This window comes from Ischnura elegans, chromosome 9 (genome assembly GCF_921293095.1).
Source record: "Ischnura elegans chromosome 9, ioIscEleg1.1, whole genome shotgun sequence".
Classification (NCBI taxonomy): Eukaryota; Metazoa; Arthropoda; class Insecta; order Odonata; family Coenagrionidae; genus Ischnura; species Ischnura elegans.
In genome coordinates, this window is record NC_060254.1 from 105,967,414 (window position 1) to 105,985,119 (window position 17,706).

Here is a 17,706-nt window from a genome sequence, read left to right on the forward strand (position 1 = left end):
TACCAATATATTTTTGTGATTTCACAAAGCATTATATAACTAAATTATTTTCTTGAATTATTGAGGGGCCCCCCAAAACGAATCTTTAAGGGGGCTCGGGCCCCCTCAGGCCCCATGGAGTCGGCGCCACTGCAAGTGAAACTTGCGTAGTGTAATATGCCTATCAATTTATCAATATCAAGCTGTTTAATATACGAATCGGTAGGTATTTCAATTTGGCATTGTATTTTTAGGGCACTGTATTAAATAAAACAAGCCGTTTCGGAGATAGAAAAGTTTGGAAAAAGGATCACGACTCTTTAGTGGCAAGTACTTTTGAAGGTATGTAGATATTTGTGTTTGGATTTGATAACTTCCGAGCGGGCGCGCCTGATATTTATACACGACCAGACGCGTGGCGTACTTTGTCCACGATAGATGCATTTATATGATAACTCTCGATTATTGTTAGAATTTATCTTTATTTGTAGAAATTCGTTCAGGCTAGTACATTTATAGGTGATATTGGTATAAAGGGCACACAGATGGTAGAGGTGGTACACCCTTGGTCGCGCGGCATACTTTATACGCCACGGGTGTCGGTTTCCTCTTGCCGATCTAAAAACATTTTTCTACAATAATTTGTACTTAAAAAAAATCACGCTGCAGATAGTGAAACTTACATTGTATGAATACACGAGACCATTCAAGAAAAGCGAAGCACGATGTACACGGCCGGTCGTGCGGCGTAATTTGAACGCCACGGGTGTCGGTTCCTCTATTGCCGATCTAAAAATAAATTACCTGCAATACTTCGTCGAGCTTTGATGAGTCGCAATATAGACCGTCAAAGTACATTATACTAATGAACGAGGCCATTCTAACCCAGAATGTACGTACAATGTTGAAATCCTTGGTATTCAAAGATTGGCGTGTTTAACACGCGCTATAGCGCTCTCGCTCGAGAGTTAAAATCATAGCTTCAGTTTCGAAAATATGACGATTACGTAGTCAATTTAATTTTTTCAGGTCTGTTCAGCATTTCAAATGGCAAGAAAAAAATTAATAAATATTTATTTTTTTAAATCTCAACCTGATATTGCGCAAATAGCTGAAAATCGGATCTGAATATAGCTTTGCATCACTGATGCCAGGTTCAGCTTATTCGAAATGCTATTGGAATCATAAAATCGATTGGAAATTTTATCTAGTCCTAGGAAAAATGATCAAAGTGCCTAACACAGAATATCGAAAAAAACTTCCCCGAAACGCAATGGAAAAGCCTTGCGGCAATGAGCCAGGCCCGTCAGGTTGAAAATCATGATGGGTTGTTAAGATTTAAAGAAATATATAAAGCAATTGTGCGTACACTATACAACTTATGCAGTGACATGGATTCTGAAACATCTTTAAAGGCTGATTCTTTTCTAAGATCAGTCATTTCAAGTGATTTTGTTGTGTTGTTGAGTTATATTGCTCAGGAATGTTGTTCCCTTACACACTGTCGCTATGCTGAACACTCCAATCTCCATTATGCGATTTGGCAGCAGCTTTACAACATGTCGATTTAATTATTAAGACTATTGAAGATGTTTGTCAAAATGTTGATATAAAATTTGCTGAACTTTTCATGAACGTGGAGAACTTATTCAGAACTATTTACGAGGAAATGAAAATTCCGCGAATAACAGCCCGCCAAGAGCATAGGGTGAACTACAACACAAGAGAGCCTGAGACTTATTTTAGAATTACTATAATGATTCCACTTTTGGATGATTTCATTGATGAGCTTACGTCGAGATTACAAAATCACAAAGACACAGTATCATTTCTCAATATTTTAATACCATCTGTGCGTTGCCGCAGAGTGGATATCGACACCGAGGAGTTAATTAATTTGTTTGCTGCAAAGAAATCTAGAAGGCTAAATTTAATTATTTAATAATATGTTTATATTATCCTTTAAGGGTTTATAATAAATACGTATATAGTTAACCGTATACGCTATTTTATTTATCTTATTTAAATAATTTTATGTTTGTCTACTATTCTATAAAACCCCCCCGAAAATATTTCCTGGCTACGGCCTTGAGGTTGCCTGTAATGATTTGGTGTCATAGGCGGATCCAGACGGGGGCACGTGCCCCGTTTTGTATTACAAGGTATCCTTGTGCCCTCCCCCCCAAGAAAGAAATCCTGGATCCGCCCCTGTTTGGAGTTAATTAGAACTGTATCATGCTCTCCGGCGCTTAGGCGGCTTGGGATTCCTACCTCGAGATAGCCTACGACCGAATTTCAAAAAACATCACGCAAATGTTGGTGCTCTATTTTGGCACATTGCCTCAACTTTCAATTGGTATAGTATCGAAAGTAATAACGCGACGACCACTACCGCGATTAAGAATACCCTTAGATTTATATTTCAATGTGTTCGAAAAATCGGCGAGGAGAAAAACCTGGTTTATCGTAAACTTAGACCATATAAGCGAGTAGACCCACCGTTCGGGCGGAACGCTGTGGCCAACATTGCACAGTGGGAAAGTGAGGGGGATAAGGGAGCATGACGTCACGGCTGGGAATGCAGAAGATATACTGTATATGCGCTTGAGATATTTTAACGCTCATCCGCTGCAAAGTCGCTGAAAAGTGAAGATGCTGGGCGGGCAAAATGATTATAGACTTAAAAAAGATATTTTTGCAATGAACTAAGGCATCTTATAGCCTTGACTGTGTGCAAAAAGTTACATAAATCAAGATTAAGCAAGAAGCGATTGTATTAAATACATTGATTAAGACTGTCATATGTAAACATATGCATACCCAGTGAGGGGCAGGGGGGGGGCAGCTGCCCCCCCTACAAGCAAAAATCGCAAAAGTCTTTAAGAAAAATTTACTGAATTGAAACTAAAGTATTCAACAAAATAATATTCAAATTCGATATTGGAGCTCTAGAAATCTGCTATTCGACCCATCTCTAATAGTAACGCAAGAAATATACGACTTTACGTTTCTTGACCAGGGAGACAAATGATGGAATTGTCTATCAGAGATTTTTCTATGCCAACAAATGAATGCCATAAATGTATTTCTGGCACCTTGCCCCTTGGGAGCTGGTGCATACCTCTGCCCCTCCTCATACATTACGTCTCTTTGTGGTAATCCAAAGCAAACCAATGCCCCCAGGAGGGTTTTAAACCAGGAAAGCAGGAAGTCCAAATAACCTCGGAGTCCTAGATAATGTGGAGTCCCTGCTGAGATGGTCTCTTGGGACTCTGTCCAGCAGTCATGCTAAGGAGAGAACTCAGCCCTCCCGCAAAGGTTAAATTCTTCCAATAAATCAGCTTTATTTCATCATGAAAGTTCATTTGTAACTATTTTATATATACTTCATTTGCGGAACCTTACATAGCCAATATTAATGGAAGCTAGATTTTATGATTTAAATACTGGTCTCTTTGAATATATGGAACGAATTGGAATAGTGATGAAGTAACTGTGAGTTGAATAATTTTAAAAGAAGTAATTTATATTATTTCATCTTAATTTGAAGAGATTCCATCGTGCCTAGCTGTCATGTCTTGTAAATTTTGCTCTATTTATGTTAATATGATTTATCATGTTATGTATCATCATTCTTTACCGTTATAATATCGGCACACATTTATGCCTCTTTGGAAAAGTAAGAGAGAATGTGTCCACCTCTCTCCTCCTCCCTGGGTTCCTCACTCTCTCCCCCATGGCTCAGCCAAGAGCGAGGAGATGCAGCAGTGAGTTCATTCAGCTGAGGGAGAAGCTTCAGATATGCTCAATGAAAGTTTTTCAAGCTGTCTCTCTCTCTCTCTCATGCAATCACTCTCCTTCTACTGAATGTGAAAAGTGAACACGTAGTGTAGACACGCAGGCAGAACTTTGCTTGGGAAAGTTGGTGCTTTTTTGGTAAGGGGTTAGCCTATACTGATATTTCTCGATGACAATTATGTACTTTCAAATCAATGAATGAAATGCAAGTTTGATAAAAATTCCTATGTCATTCCCATCCCCCCTGTCAGCCTGGGATCAATAGATAAAAGGTCTTTGAGCTGTACTTGGGTGTTTTGGGGGCCTTCTTTTGCACAGAAAAGAAGAATAAAACAATCTCCCTTCAATGCATTGGGGGAGAAAATATTGATATCTGTTTTTTTTAGCTATACCATACAACCAATGGAATTGATAAAGAAAATATGACTGATATTGATTAGCATGTAAATGCAAGTCCATTCACATCATTGTCTACTCTGGCAAAACAACAGATGACTAATCTGAAAGATTTTCCTACTCATAAATAAATGTTGATGTAAGCACAAAATATTTTACTGGTAATGTGTGCTTTAATTAATAATTTTCTCCAGGATTAAGAGCAAACACATCAATCCTACAGATATTTGTCAATAAATTCAATGCCAAGTTTAGGGTCTATAGGGATTATTTCGTGCAAAATAACTACGCCTTATGTAACAATGAACAACTATCAATTTATTGCGTCAGCAATACAATTGAGTTGCACTGAGAGAATCGGCGAACCGCGATGGCCGCTGTTTCAGTCCAGTTCCGCGCTACAGCAGGCAGGTCTAACTCGTGTGGGCTCAGGGATGCTACTCCCGGAGAAGGGTGCCAAATCCCTGTCCTGGGGTACCATTACCCTGCTGGCGCCAAAGGTCCTTCACCTGTCTCCCTCCAGGCGGTGCTGTCTTTCGTGGTAGTGTAAATGATTTGAACGCTACACCTAGCACATAGAAACCACAATTAGACATGGGATTATATTCGGAGAAATACAGTACTAAAATTTTTGAACCTTTTTTCGGACCAAAAAACTAAATACCATTCAATCATGGACACTTTCAAATAATTTCTAGCAATAATACTTCATACCTGCTTCTCCATCTTTCACATTTCAGACCTATGTATTCAATTTATTCAGACAGGAATGATGTACCACTATAAATTGAATCGTATTCTCAGGAGCCATGTGCCAGTAACAGTGTCGTGTAAGCAATACTTAGGTGTAGGTAGTATGTTGCTATAGGTAGTATGTAATGTTTCTTTTTAAAAGAGAAAATAATTTTGAATTCAATGCTTTCAGCACAGTTAGCAAGAAATTAAATGTATCATTACAGAAAATATGCACATGTAGTCTGATGTACTACAAGGAAATGAAAAGGCATTAGGTATGAACAGCAAAAAAAATGATTATGATAACCAAGTGAAAAAGAAGTAAAAGGCTTGATATGTTTTATCTCTGTATACAGTAGAGAATGTATTACAGTCGGATCCGGATTTAACGTCTTCGCATTTAACGTTTTTCCGCATTTAGCGTTTATTTTTTTGGGTCCCGATTCAGTCCCTATTAGGACAATGTAAAATTTATCAGTATTTAGTGTTTCCGCATTTAGCGTTTTGCCGCATTTATGGTCGTAAAAATTTGTCCCGCTCAAGATTTTTTTGCCCGATTTAACGTTTTTTCATGACGGTTCATCCAAATCTTCGAATTTATGCTCATCAACAAGAACAGTCTCATGAAAGTTAACCAAGAGTCGATAGAATCTACCGGGGAACGCTTCTTCAACTGCTTTCTTCCGCGAGCGCAGCGCTGCGACCTTCAACTCGCAAGTTGGGTGATTTGTCTTCTCGTAACGTTTCGTTCCCCTTCTGATCCAAACACCAGGCACTTTTTGTATCAGATCCGATCTAATGGAGCAAAGTCATTCCTTAATATCCTCGAACTACCTTATCCTTCACTTCTTGAACTTGACTTCGATGATACGTGACCACTGATGACACGAGTTATCCTCCGAGGGCCGCTAAAATAATGGTTTTCTCGTTATGTTTTCAATTGATGGCTTATGCCCCTTTCAACTCTACTCACTACGGGTAGTCGATTATTAGCCCAATATTTTTTCAGTCGGCTACTTTCTCTTTTCAAAAGAGGAGGCCCAATATCAATTGCGCAGTTCACCAGAAGATTCTTTCTATAATCCATTCCAAGGTCAGTTTCCACGGAGGAACAGCGAAAGAACAGAGGAAGTGTTTCCCTTATCATGACCATGACTGAGAGCATTCTTTCCTTACGGAACAACATTATTTTACATCGTAATTTAGATATCCCGGAGCCAATTTAACGACATGCGGCTGGTTGATATCGCTCTCGATTCAAAAATATTTATCTGGTGCTAATTAATGTCAAAAGAGAGTGACAATCGGAGTTTTGACGAACTATCACGGTCCATGACTCTAAATAAATCGCTCATACTGGAAAAAAAAATCACCGCATACTCACGGTAAAATAGATGGGCGCGGAAAAATACGAAAATCCGGCAGGTATCCCTTGGTGGTTGACTTCGACATCATAACCCTGACGAAATTGCCAAACTCCAGAGGCACTGACAATTTTTCGGATGAAATCCAGTTCTGTTGAAGATTAAACCTTTTCACTTAACAGAGTTTAGCTAATCGTTATTCAAGGTCCAACCAAATTTTATTAAAAGCTGCCGAGAAACAAGGCGAGTCGGAGTCAAGGTGATCAGCGCGCCGCGTAAGCAACTTCTCCCGGCTCCATTCGACCTGCATAAGGCCGCGGATATATGACAACGAATCTGGTGTTATCATCGAGTTGAATCACCATCGGCTTGTACGCATACCAAAATGAGATTCTACTTTTTTGGATGACCTCGAAATCCAAAATGTGCGCATAGGAGGCTTTTTAAAGGCTCATAAATCCCTTGTTTCGCCGAGGCAACAGAAAACGTTAAGTTGGCAAAATTCCAGAAAACCTCCCTACTAGATATTCGGTAGTTGAGAATTCGGGATTAGCGATCTTCTGCTGTCCCTTTATTTCACTCATTCCTCATGATTTTTTGAGTACCTACTTACACCTTTTCTTATTATATTAGAAATGCTATAGTCACCTACATGTCACTTTTACAGAAAAAATTCTAAATTTCATCGAGACCACTGAAATATACTTAAAAATGGAATCACTCATGTCCATAATAATAATCTGTGTGGGAATGCTTTTAAGTTGATGTTTATTAGAATTTTCTTAAAATATTTCATTAAAACAATTGTCATCCTCTCATCACTTATTTTTACTACCCATTTTTTTAGCTGATTCCTGAAAAGTATTGTCCAACCTTCATAGGGCAGAGAACATTTCATTAAAGAATTTTTTGCTGCAATCAGCACCTTTAAGTTACTTATAATAATATTTTTTATTCATAAAAAGCCATTCCAATCATTACAGACCCTAAAACCCGAAAAAAAACGGCAGGTCCTCATTTAGTGTTTTTCTGCATTTAGTGTTTTAAATTTTGTCCCCCCTGAAAAACCTTAAATCAGGATTCTACTGTACTTGGGTCAATGAATAAAGATTAGGTATCTGTTTTTGAATAATATTAAGTTCAGAGAATTGACTCTTAATGGACAGTACACATTACTTAATTAATGTTTGGCATGGAAATCATCTCACATTAAGAGGTGACCATGTTTTGGTTGAATATAGTCAAGTCCACCCCTGAATGATAATAAAAGATGATGTGCTTGAATTTCGGATAAAATCACTACTTTACAAAAAATAACATAGAACAACTTGAACTGGATGAAAATTATAAGTACCACTCATATCCAGGGCTGATAAACCACCACAAACAATCTTTTTCTGTGCCAGACTGGAGCCTGGGTCGAAGACTTCTTGCAACTCATCACCATCTCCTTTATTTTCATTGGGAAAAGGTGACAATACCATTCACAGAAGACATTCTTGCTTGATGCACTGATGTATGCACACTGCACAGACAATCATTCATTGATTCAGGCATGAATATGTACTTCCAACTGATTCACAGGCGTAAATGGATCATTCCTTTGAATTTCTGTCATTCTACGAGAAAATGAAATGGAGAAATAAGATTCTCTCACTTTCTATGACTAATACAATTTGAACACGGGCGTACCCAGCAAAGGGCAGGGTGGGGCAGCTCCCCCCCCCCTTCCACTTAGAAACAAGAGTCGCAGAAGTCTTTGAGCAAAATCAGTGCTGAATTGAAACAAAAGCATTCAACAAATTTTCTTTAAACCCACGAAAAATGATATATATTAGTTAAAGATGTGTTACTAAAATAAAGCTATTTTTTTTCAAGGAAATAGTCTCATAAATCCTATTGTTGCTCCCCCCTCAGACCTTGGCTTGCACCCCCTCCCCCTAGAACACGGCTTGTCCCCCCTGGTAATGATTCTGGGTACGCCCTTGAATTTGAATGTACCTGAACAAATGGAAAAAAAAAATAAATTGAAGTTTTACAAAAGTACTTCTACTAAACAGATTATTTGCAACCAAAAATTTTGTCAAATGGTAATTAACAAAAAAGGATTAACAAATACATATCAAAAAACAAAAGAGAGTCAAAAAGATCTCGCTATGATCTTAGAGTAAAGAGAAGGGAGAGCCTTGAAAGTGAGCTAAGATTATATCATGCGTATTACTCTATACAAATTATTTTCATTATATATAATAAAGTTTAACCTTGGACTTTTATTTTGAAATTTGTCTGTTTTATTTAATTTTCACACTCACCCCTTTGCTTATCCTCATTTCTCAAAAGACTTCTTTGCTTCAATATGTTTACATTCCATGGTCCAACATCCTCATCCACCACACTATCCAGGGGTGGTATGGCCGGGTCGGCTGATCGGTGACAGCCAATGGCCCCTTAGCTTATGGGCCCATCACAATGCTCGAGTCTATTGTGAAGCGTACATGAATGGCGTTATTGAAAACTCAGATTACTTAAACATAAGATTTTTTTGCAATTACAAAATTCTAGGTGTTCATTAGTTGCTTTATTTATGAAATAATGACAAAAATTATATAAAAAACAAATGAAGGTGCCAGAAGATAAAAGAGAACGTGACGCTTTTTTGAAAGGGTAATTCAAAAGGTTATTTTAGAGGTTTAGTTTAGATTTGAGTGCAGTTTAAAGGAAATTATACTCTTAATAGATACCCAGACGGCACAGAATCCTCCGTATTCCGAGGATTCTGTGCCGTCTGGGTAATAAAACCATAGTAAGGTTTTAATTTTTATTAGCAGTGGAATTTTCACTTTTAGTGCTACTTTCTTTGTTTCCTTGTTGTGTGTATTTATTATTCCTTTTACCAATTTTCTACTGATGCCATAAATATCCGACAGTACGTTTCTTTACCCAGGAGATGAAAGCCAGAAATAATCAATGGAGAATTTCCTACACATTTCCTATACCAGATAATGACACAATTTCTCAATAAATTCCTCATTAATCTACCCAAACCTACTCCTGTCTTTTCTTATCTACCCATACTTCCTTTGCTCTTAAATATTCTTAATGATTTCTTCAGCAATCCACAGTTTCCTTATCCTATGCCTTTCCATCTTTTTGGAAAAGGGTATTTGAAGGGTTATTATATAGGTTTCTTTTATATTTCAGTGCAGCTTTAAGGAAACAATATTCTTAATAGTAGATGATAGTACCACAATAAAGTTTTAATTTTTACAAGCAGTGGAATTCTCACTTTGCTAGAGCTACTTTCCTTATGAAATTGCTATTTTTCATTAATGTTCATCTTATTTTTAAGAGCCAGAATAGCATGGACATACAATTTCCTAAAATTTTCTGAAGTGGGACCCCTGAATCCTCCAGGAGGAGGGCCCCATAGAGGACCCTAGCCGAGGGCCCCCAGTCACACTAAACTGCCCCTGGCACTTTCTCCCTTTAGGATCAACCTTGCTGGTCTATTCCATGTGTCATACAGTTCATCAATATATTCTTTCCACTTATTCTGCATCATTCTATTATTTGGACAAATTGCTTCATTCTTAAACCTAATTTGCAGCATAGCCAGTCCTCCTTTAATACCAGATAGTGACACAGACTGGCTTATGATTCCCCTACCTCTTCTTCCCTCTCCAAGCTTCCCCTTTCACCAAATTGCCTCTTCCCCTAAATATACTTCAGCCTCCTTTTTTTCTGTGCCATGTATCATTAATCTACTCAAACCTTCTGCTGTCTTTTCTCATCTACCCATCCATCTTTTGCTCTTAAATTATCTTAATGATTTCTTCAGCAATCCGCAGTTTCCCTATCGTATGCCTTTCCATGTACTCCATAAATTTCTCAGTTGCATTTATTATGTATTCCTTTTACCATTTTGCTACTGATGCCATAAATATCCGACAGTACGTTACTTGACCCAGGAGATGAAAGCCAGAAATATTCAATGGAGAATTTCCAACACAGGCGAATGAATGCCGTAAGTATCCAGCCCCTTGATCTCTCCCTTTTGTTAAAGAAAGCACCAAGTCCACCCACGGTTTCAAACCCCAAATCAGGAAACTTTGGTAAGCCAACGTGAATAATAGAGACTTTGAAATGGATAGCTTGAGGCATCACTTGGTGAAATAGCTTCAAGTAGAATCAAAAAACTCTTTATTTCAGTTTATAACACAAAAAAAATATTCCTCTTATGTGAGCTTCCATAACTTCGTTTGAAAAAATGGCATAAGAAAAATGTTTTTTTTCACGAACAAAATTCACTAACTCTTGGTTAACTATGTGGTATTCCATTATTTCCTGGATATAGACAGTTACTTATACCACTTATAAGTGGTATAAGTAACTGTCTATATCCAGGAAATGTTTTTTTTTTGACATAGGTATTGCTTCCTTGTTTATGGTAAATTTAAACTCTTCCTAGTGTAACCAGGTGAGCTTGGTCCATTGGACACTTAACATACGTGATTAGTTACACATCATTGGAAGGTTAATATAAATTCTAAAACATTGCCTTCTAACAAGCATATTTTGGAAAATTTAAATATACATCTACATAATCCCTTGTGAGTTAACGCAATTGCGTGCAGCAAGGGATGAGTGTTCACCAGTCATGCAACAGCAGGTTGCACTTGGATGCTTTCATGCACTTTAGGGTGGTCCTTATTTTAAAAGTTTTCGAATTTATTTTGGGATGCCCCCCCCCCCCCCCCAGTTTTATTCCATTTGGTGAGAAAACAAATCATGAAAATTATATTTTCAATTGGATACCAGGAAAACATGCCGCATCGCACTCAAAGTTTTGAAATTTAGGTATTTTTCAGCTTAGTAAAACCACTTGTCTGTTTCCACACACTTTTATTTAAACCCACCATGGTGTCGACAACTCGTGCCATTATCAAGGTACATAGCCTTGGATGACAGCCTTTTTATGGTGGTATAGTTTTTCAGGAGGGGGGAGGGTTATTGGGATGTGTTCATTCCAAGGTTAATGATGACGTCAATGGGTGATTGGTGGGAGGTAGGGGTGAGTGGAATGGGAACATATGGTCGTTACATAATTTAAAATTAGCAGGGCAATTAACAATTTCAAACTGTTCTAAGAAATACAGTTTCCACCCCTTGTCATGTACATGTAAAATTTTTGCATCTAAATTGCACCACTGGTGTTCGTCATTCAAATGTCTTGCAATTCCTGATGAGTCATCGTTATTCAAAAAACATCGTCTATGTTCTCTCATTCTTGTTTTAGAACTCCTCCCAGTCTGGCGAATATATTTGGTTTCACAATCGTCACAAATCATTTCATACACTCCACCTTTATCATCATTACAATATTCACCAATAGAGTTAAACAATAATTTACCTAGTGTCAAAGTAGTGTACCTAGTTGGTATTTTTGGGTGTTTTTCGCACATAACTGAAGATGATGTCACTCTCGGATTGTTCTATCACTTTTTTGTCTTCTACAACGACTCATTAGACACTCGCAGAGTATCACCTCAAATTTCTTTCATTTCTGCCCTTTGGATTCCGAGATATCGCACCGAGAGTGAGCGCCAGGCACCCCAGCCAGACAATTAGGGTGGCACGCGGGTTGCATACTCTCGACATTTGTTGTTCATTCCCACTCATCATGAAATCATAAAATTCTTTAGATAAACTTTAAACTTGGTCAATATAACCTTGGATGCTCTATTCATCTCTATTAATTGACAAAACAGGCTAAGTAGCAGTGGTTTCTTCTCTATATCTAGAATTTTATGTACATACGTATATGTAGAAATATGATAGCAAAAACGGATCTCATACCATTTTGATGATCTGCTAGAGGCCTGGGGCAGGTGTCATTCCCCAAATGTTGCGGTGGGACACGTTGTCAGCTGTTATGGGTGAAAAACAATTTAAATGATATTCATTAGTAACCACCTTGAAATATATTTTGGATGTTGTATCCTTTTCAATATGTATGTTATTGTCCTTATATTATTTATTATTAGTGCGATAAATTTCATGCACAATTGACCTTAACTGAAATTAATACGTACTCTTGGCAATTAACGCATGCCTTGAGGGAATCCTTTGTGCATGAAATCATGTCAGTAGTTGTTTTCAACTCATCGTTTTTTATTTCAACTTTGCGCAAAAATGAAAATAACGTAAATATAATCATGAAATTCCCAGCCAAAACTATCAGTATGATAATAAGGTAAGCCAAAAAACCTATACTTTGTTATCAACTAATTTTGGGTTATTTTTACTGTGTTCAATTTAGATGTTACTCCAAACAAAACAGCATTAATTTCCCTGTTAGTATTTCTCATATTAGTATTTACACCAGTGGTGCAACTATGAGGGAATAGACACCCTAATAAGACTCAGAAGTGGAATAACTAGGAATATGCTTTTAGGGGAATTGGGGGGCTTTGAGAGGGGGGATTAGGTTGGGTATTGGGGGCTATCCCCCAGAAAATGGGAAGTTAAGGAAAATTAAAAAATAAAATAAAATGCCTGAAAATGCATTTTACGTCATTTTGGCAATTTAAATTTAACTTTGTGCGGATGCATTTGTTATGTGTCCAAACTAGACAATGGTTTTAAATAATACTTTTATTTCTCTGGTGCTTTGGGACGAATACATCCCCTCATCCCCCTCCCCATACTCAAACCACTAAGACTCAGAGCAATTAAAAAGAAAATATTTAAAACTATTACCCAGCATTGACATGGAATAACTGCAACTACTTAAAGTTAAATCTTTAGTGCCTATATGATGTTAAATGTATTCCTAGGCATGTACGATTTTTAAAATTTGCCCAGTTGCCAGGGACGGGGGTTGCCACCCCACGCCATCTCACCCATTCCCCCCGCATCCTCAAAGCATATTCTTAGTAACGTCACTGATTAATACTATTATCCAGCTATACCATGCACAATAATTATTGGTATGCATTCAAAGTATGTAGAAATTTTTATTACAAGTATCATTTTTTTGTTCAGATTTCAAAGTTAATTTTCATCTCAAAATTGAAAATCATTCATTCCTTGTCCCAAAAGTTCCCCAAATTTCACACATAGTCAGGTGTTATGGCTGTGAAATCAATTTAAATGATATTATTTAGAATCCATCTTGAATTGCACATTGGATTTTCTACCTTATTATAATGTATATTACCTATTGCTCAATTATTACGCATGCTATTATTTGAGCCATCATAGCACAAATCAGTTTCTGGAGGAATTTGTCTACCACAGAAGTGTATGATTTTGAATGTGTACGTGTTTGTTTATGGTTGGTAGTGAGGCTAATATATAAAAAATGTATATCTAGAAAAAAGAATTATAAAAACAGATCCCATACCATTTTGATGATCTGTTGAAGGCCAGGGGCAGGTGTCATTCCCCGAATGTCGCGTTTAGACGCATAGTCAGCAGTTATGGCTGAAAAACAATTTAAATGATATTCATTAGGAGCCAGCTTACATTGAACTATGGATGATCTACCCTTATTATCATGTGTGTTAATGCTTCTTGCATGTATAATAGTAGGATAAATTGTATATGCCATTGGCCCTTAACCTGGCCTGTGTTGGGCCGCCAAGACACCCTCCTATACCGAAATTGACGAATTCTACTGTCAGAATACCAATATTACCCAGTTCCTTGATGTGAATCATGTCCCATTCAACAGCATAATTAACACCGTCTTGAGTAAAAAAAATAATAATTTAATTTAATATGATTCAATCTCGTAAGATTCAATTCAATCTCAAGAGGGTGAGGATATAAATTTCAAAATTAATTATTGTATTCCACACCCCCAGACTCCCCTGCAGTCCTCCCCCTGAATACTCCTGGCACCCTCTGCCCATGGCCGTCCACTGCTGTAAGATGGCGCCCTGCACAGGCCTGCCTTTAACCATTTCGCACCAGACGTCGGGTGTGGCCGACGGGCATTTTCATACGCAGAAGACCTGACGTCAGGTATAGCTATCACAGATTTTTCAATGCAGACGACCCGATATATTGGCTCTGGCCGATGCGAGGGAAGGGAAGTAACCACTGAGGTAGCAATTGTTGGATGCATTCAGGCCCGGCCTGAGACCCAGCTTAGCGAGTCCTTATGGCCACTCCTTAGCAATTATAAGCCGGACCCTTCAACTCATTTATGATCATCCTCACTGTAGGAATCCGTTGCGAGGTGATCATATTGTCAATAGTTTTTTCAATGATATATTTTGTGCATACTACAATTTTTTTAATACTTTGAAATGAATACTTCGTTTTGATCCGAGGTTAAGTAATTTGTAAACCAAATTTAAGCGTTAAAAATAACAGACATACGGACTTATAGCATTATTAACTTATACATATTTACTAACTTTGTTGTTATTAACACAAGAAACCCGTTTAAAATTCCACAATGCTTAAAAAATACTAGTTATTCTTTTAGAAGAGTAAATTATTGAAAATCAAATACAATGTTTGTTTGAAAAAACACTGGTAAAGCAGTAAGTTGACCATGGATTCGTGCTATGATAGGGATAGAGGGTGTGGTCCAGCGGGTGGGGTAAGGGACGGACGCTAATCGCTGGGCTTTGAGCTGGGTGCCAAAACAGAGGGACAAAAATACCCAGGCAACTCACCCCCAAAACAAGGCTCCGTACAGAGAGGTTTGAAATCTTCTAATGCTACATGTAGCACGAAAACGTTTTCCTATTCTAGCCGCCAGTGCGAAAGGGTTAAATGAAGATGATAGGTATTCTTGGAAATTAACATGTGCATTGAGGAAATGTTTTTTGAATGAAATGACACTAATACATAAAAAATTTATATTCAGAAAAATCAAAACAAAAATAGATCTCATACCATTTTGATGATCATCTGGAGGCTAGGGGCAGCTGTCGTTGCCCAAAATTCACACATAGTCAGGTGTTATGGCTGAAAATCAATTTACATGATATTCATTAGGAACCATCTTAAAATGTTATTTGAATGATCCACCCTTATCATTATGTATGTTGTTGCTCCTGGAATTTGTTATAATAAGCATGATAAATTGCAAGTGCCAATTGTAGCAGAAAGTACCTAACCTTGGGTTGGTATCTAAGGACTTTCCGTCGATGGGAAATGGTGAAATATCCAAGGTTGGTACTGGTGGTTACTTCCGGTATTCCCCATTACAGAAAAGTAATACATATGTAATGTCAAATAAATGTCTCGTATGGTATGAACTTTCAAATAAATACATAGCCATCCAGTGCCAGCTTGCTCATTTAATCTCTATCAGCCTCCTGGGCTAAAAATACAACACCAATGACCCTTAAATAAAGACAATAGGTACCTACCCTTGTAAATTTATTAGTACCTTGAGGAAACTTTTTTTTTGCGAAATCATTTGTGTCGTTGTTTTTCAATTCAATTCCATTTATTGCATCATTTTTAATTTCAAATTTACATAAATTAAAATCAATAGTGATGCAATCACGAATTTCCTTGCAGATATTTCAGTGTTATTTTAAAGCACATAAAAAATATATGTACTTTGTTAATAACAATATCTGGGTTTTTTTTACTGCATTGAAATTAAATGTTACTCCAAGCAAAATAGCATGTATGTATTTCCCTGTTAGTGTTTCTCATATTAGCATTGGCGGATTTAGGGGGGGGGTGGGGGGGAGGGAGCACAGGGGCATGTGCACCCTTATACCGTTAAAAAATATACAAGATTTTTAATAATGTCCCATTATCATTGCATTCATTTTGTATTACGAGGTAGCCTAATGCCCCCCCCAGATCAAAATCCTTTTCTTGTGCCCCCCAGAGAGAAATCCTGGATCTGCCCCTGCATATTTAGTGCATATTTACACTATTATCCAACTAGACCATGTACAATTACTTTTGATAGGTTCTCAAGGTATGCAGAAATATTTTTATACGAGTATCTTTTTTTTGTTCAGATTTCAAAAATTATTATCATCTCGAAATTCAAAATCATTCATTACTTGTCCCAAAAGTTTCTTAGTACATATCTTGGCTGAAATGTCTTTTTAATGTTAAATCAGAGGTTTGACAAACATACATATATTTAAAGATGAAACATTGAAATGTTTTGGCTATTGTTTAAATTAAGTTCTCATTAAAAATTTGAGTCTACTAATATATTTTCTAATGCTCACAGGGCATGGTTGCAAGTAATTTGTTGCAGTAAAGAAATAAAAAAATCATTAACAATCTGCCCTACAATCTATGACATTGTTGTGATACGACATCTGCTATCATCTCAAAAAAGGTAAAAATGGGTGATTGGTCAAATCCACAACTTTAAGTTATTCAAATACAAAAAGAATCTTTCACCAATTTGAATAAAAATCTTGCATCCATATTCACAAAATCAATATTAAAAAATATTAAAAATTGAAAAGTTATTAATAAAGGGTACAGGAAGAGCATGGCCTTATATATACAATGAGTTATTAGAGGAAGAAAGCTTGCCACGGCGGGTAAGCTAAGAAGGGGGGCATGGTGGTCATTAAGTTATTCAGAGTTACAAAACCTCTAACTAGAAACTCTTTCCCGTAAACAAAAGCTATCATAGCATTAATCAGTTTCTGGAGGAATTTGTCTGCCATAAAGGTGTATGATTTTGAAAGTGTATGTATTTGTTTTTTTCATGAAATGAGACCGATTTACAAAAAATGTGTACCTAGAAAAATGATAACAAAAACAGATCTCATACCATTTTGACGATCTGCCAGAGGCTGGGGGCAGGGGTCATTCCCCAAATTATGCAGTGGACTCGTTCCAGTCACGTGCTATGGCTGGAAAATCAATTTACATGATATTATTTAGAAATCAGCTTAAATTGAACTATGGATGATCTACCCCCAGTGAGGAATGGGTGGTGGAATCCACGTGGAGATGTAACGTGGATACCACGTGTTTTTGGTAGTGGAATCAACGTGGAACCCACGTGGAAATTTGGTGGAAAAATTAAAACAGCAGTTGGCACTGTCCTAAAACCATTAAAACCTCAACCACTCTATATCTAAACCTTCTATATATGTGTCTACGATTTTTCATGTGCTCTCATGTCTGCCTTTCCACGAATTATATAAAAATAGAATGTGCGATACATTTTCACATAACTAGCGTGGTTTCAGGATGATAAATGACGCAATGTCACCAGAGAGTTAAGTTCCACAAATTAGAAATTCTGTTTAACATTTTATGCTAATCACCACAAATCCACTTGAAATCAACGTGGATTCCACGTGGGTCCAACCACTCAATATCCACCACCACCATATATCCACGAGTCAACGTGGATTCCACGTGGGTTCCACGTGGATTCCACCACCCATTTCTCACTGGGCCCTCATTATAACTT

The 17,706-nt window shown here is 37.3% G+C and overlaps 1 long non-coding RNA gene across 1 annotated transcript; it reads right to left on the reverse strand.

The window, feature by feature from the left end:
- Positions 1-4,504: 4,504 nt before the first annotated feature.
- Positions 4,505-17,126, reverse strand: LOC124165703. The gene is made up of 6 exons (XR_006866289.1): positions 17,056-17,126; positions 15,186-15,257; positions 13,678-13,757; positions 12,129-12,199; positions 8,585-8,751; positions 4,505-4,741 (listed from the first exon to the last, which is right to left on the reverse strand). It is a non-coding gene; the product is annotated as an uncharacterized LOC124165703 (long non-coding RNA).
- Between the last annotated feature and the right edge of the window lie 580 nt (positions 17,127-17,706).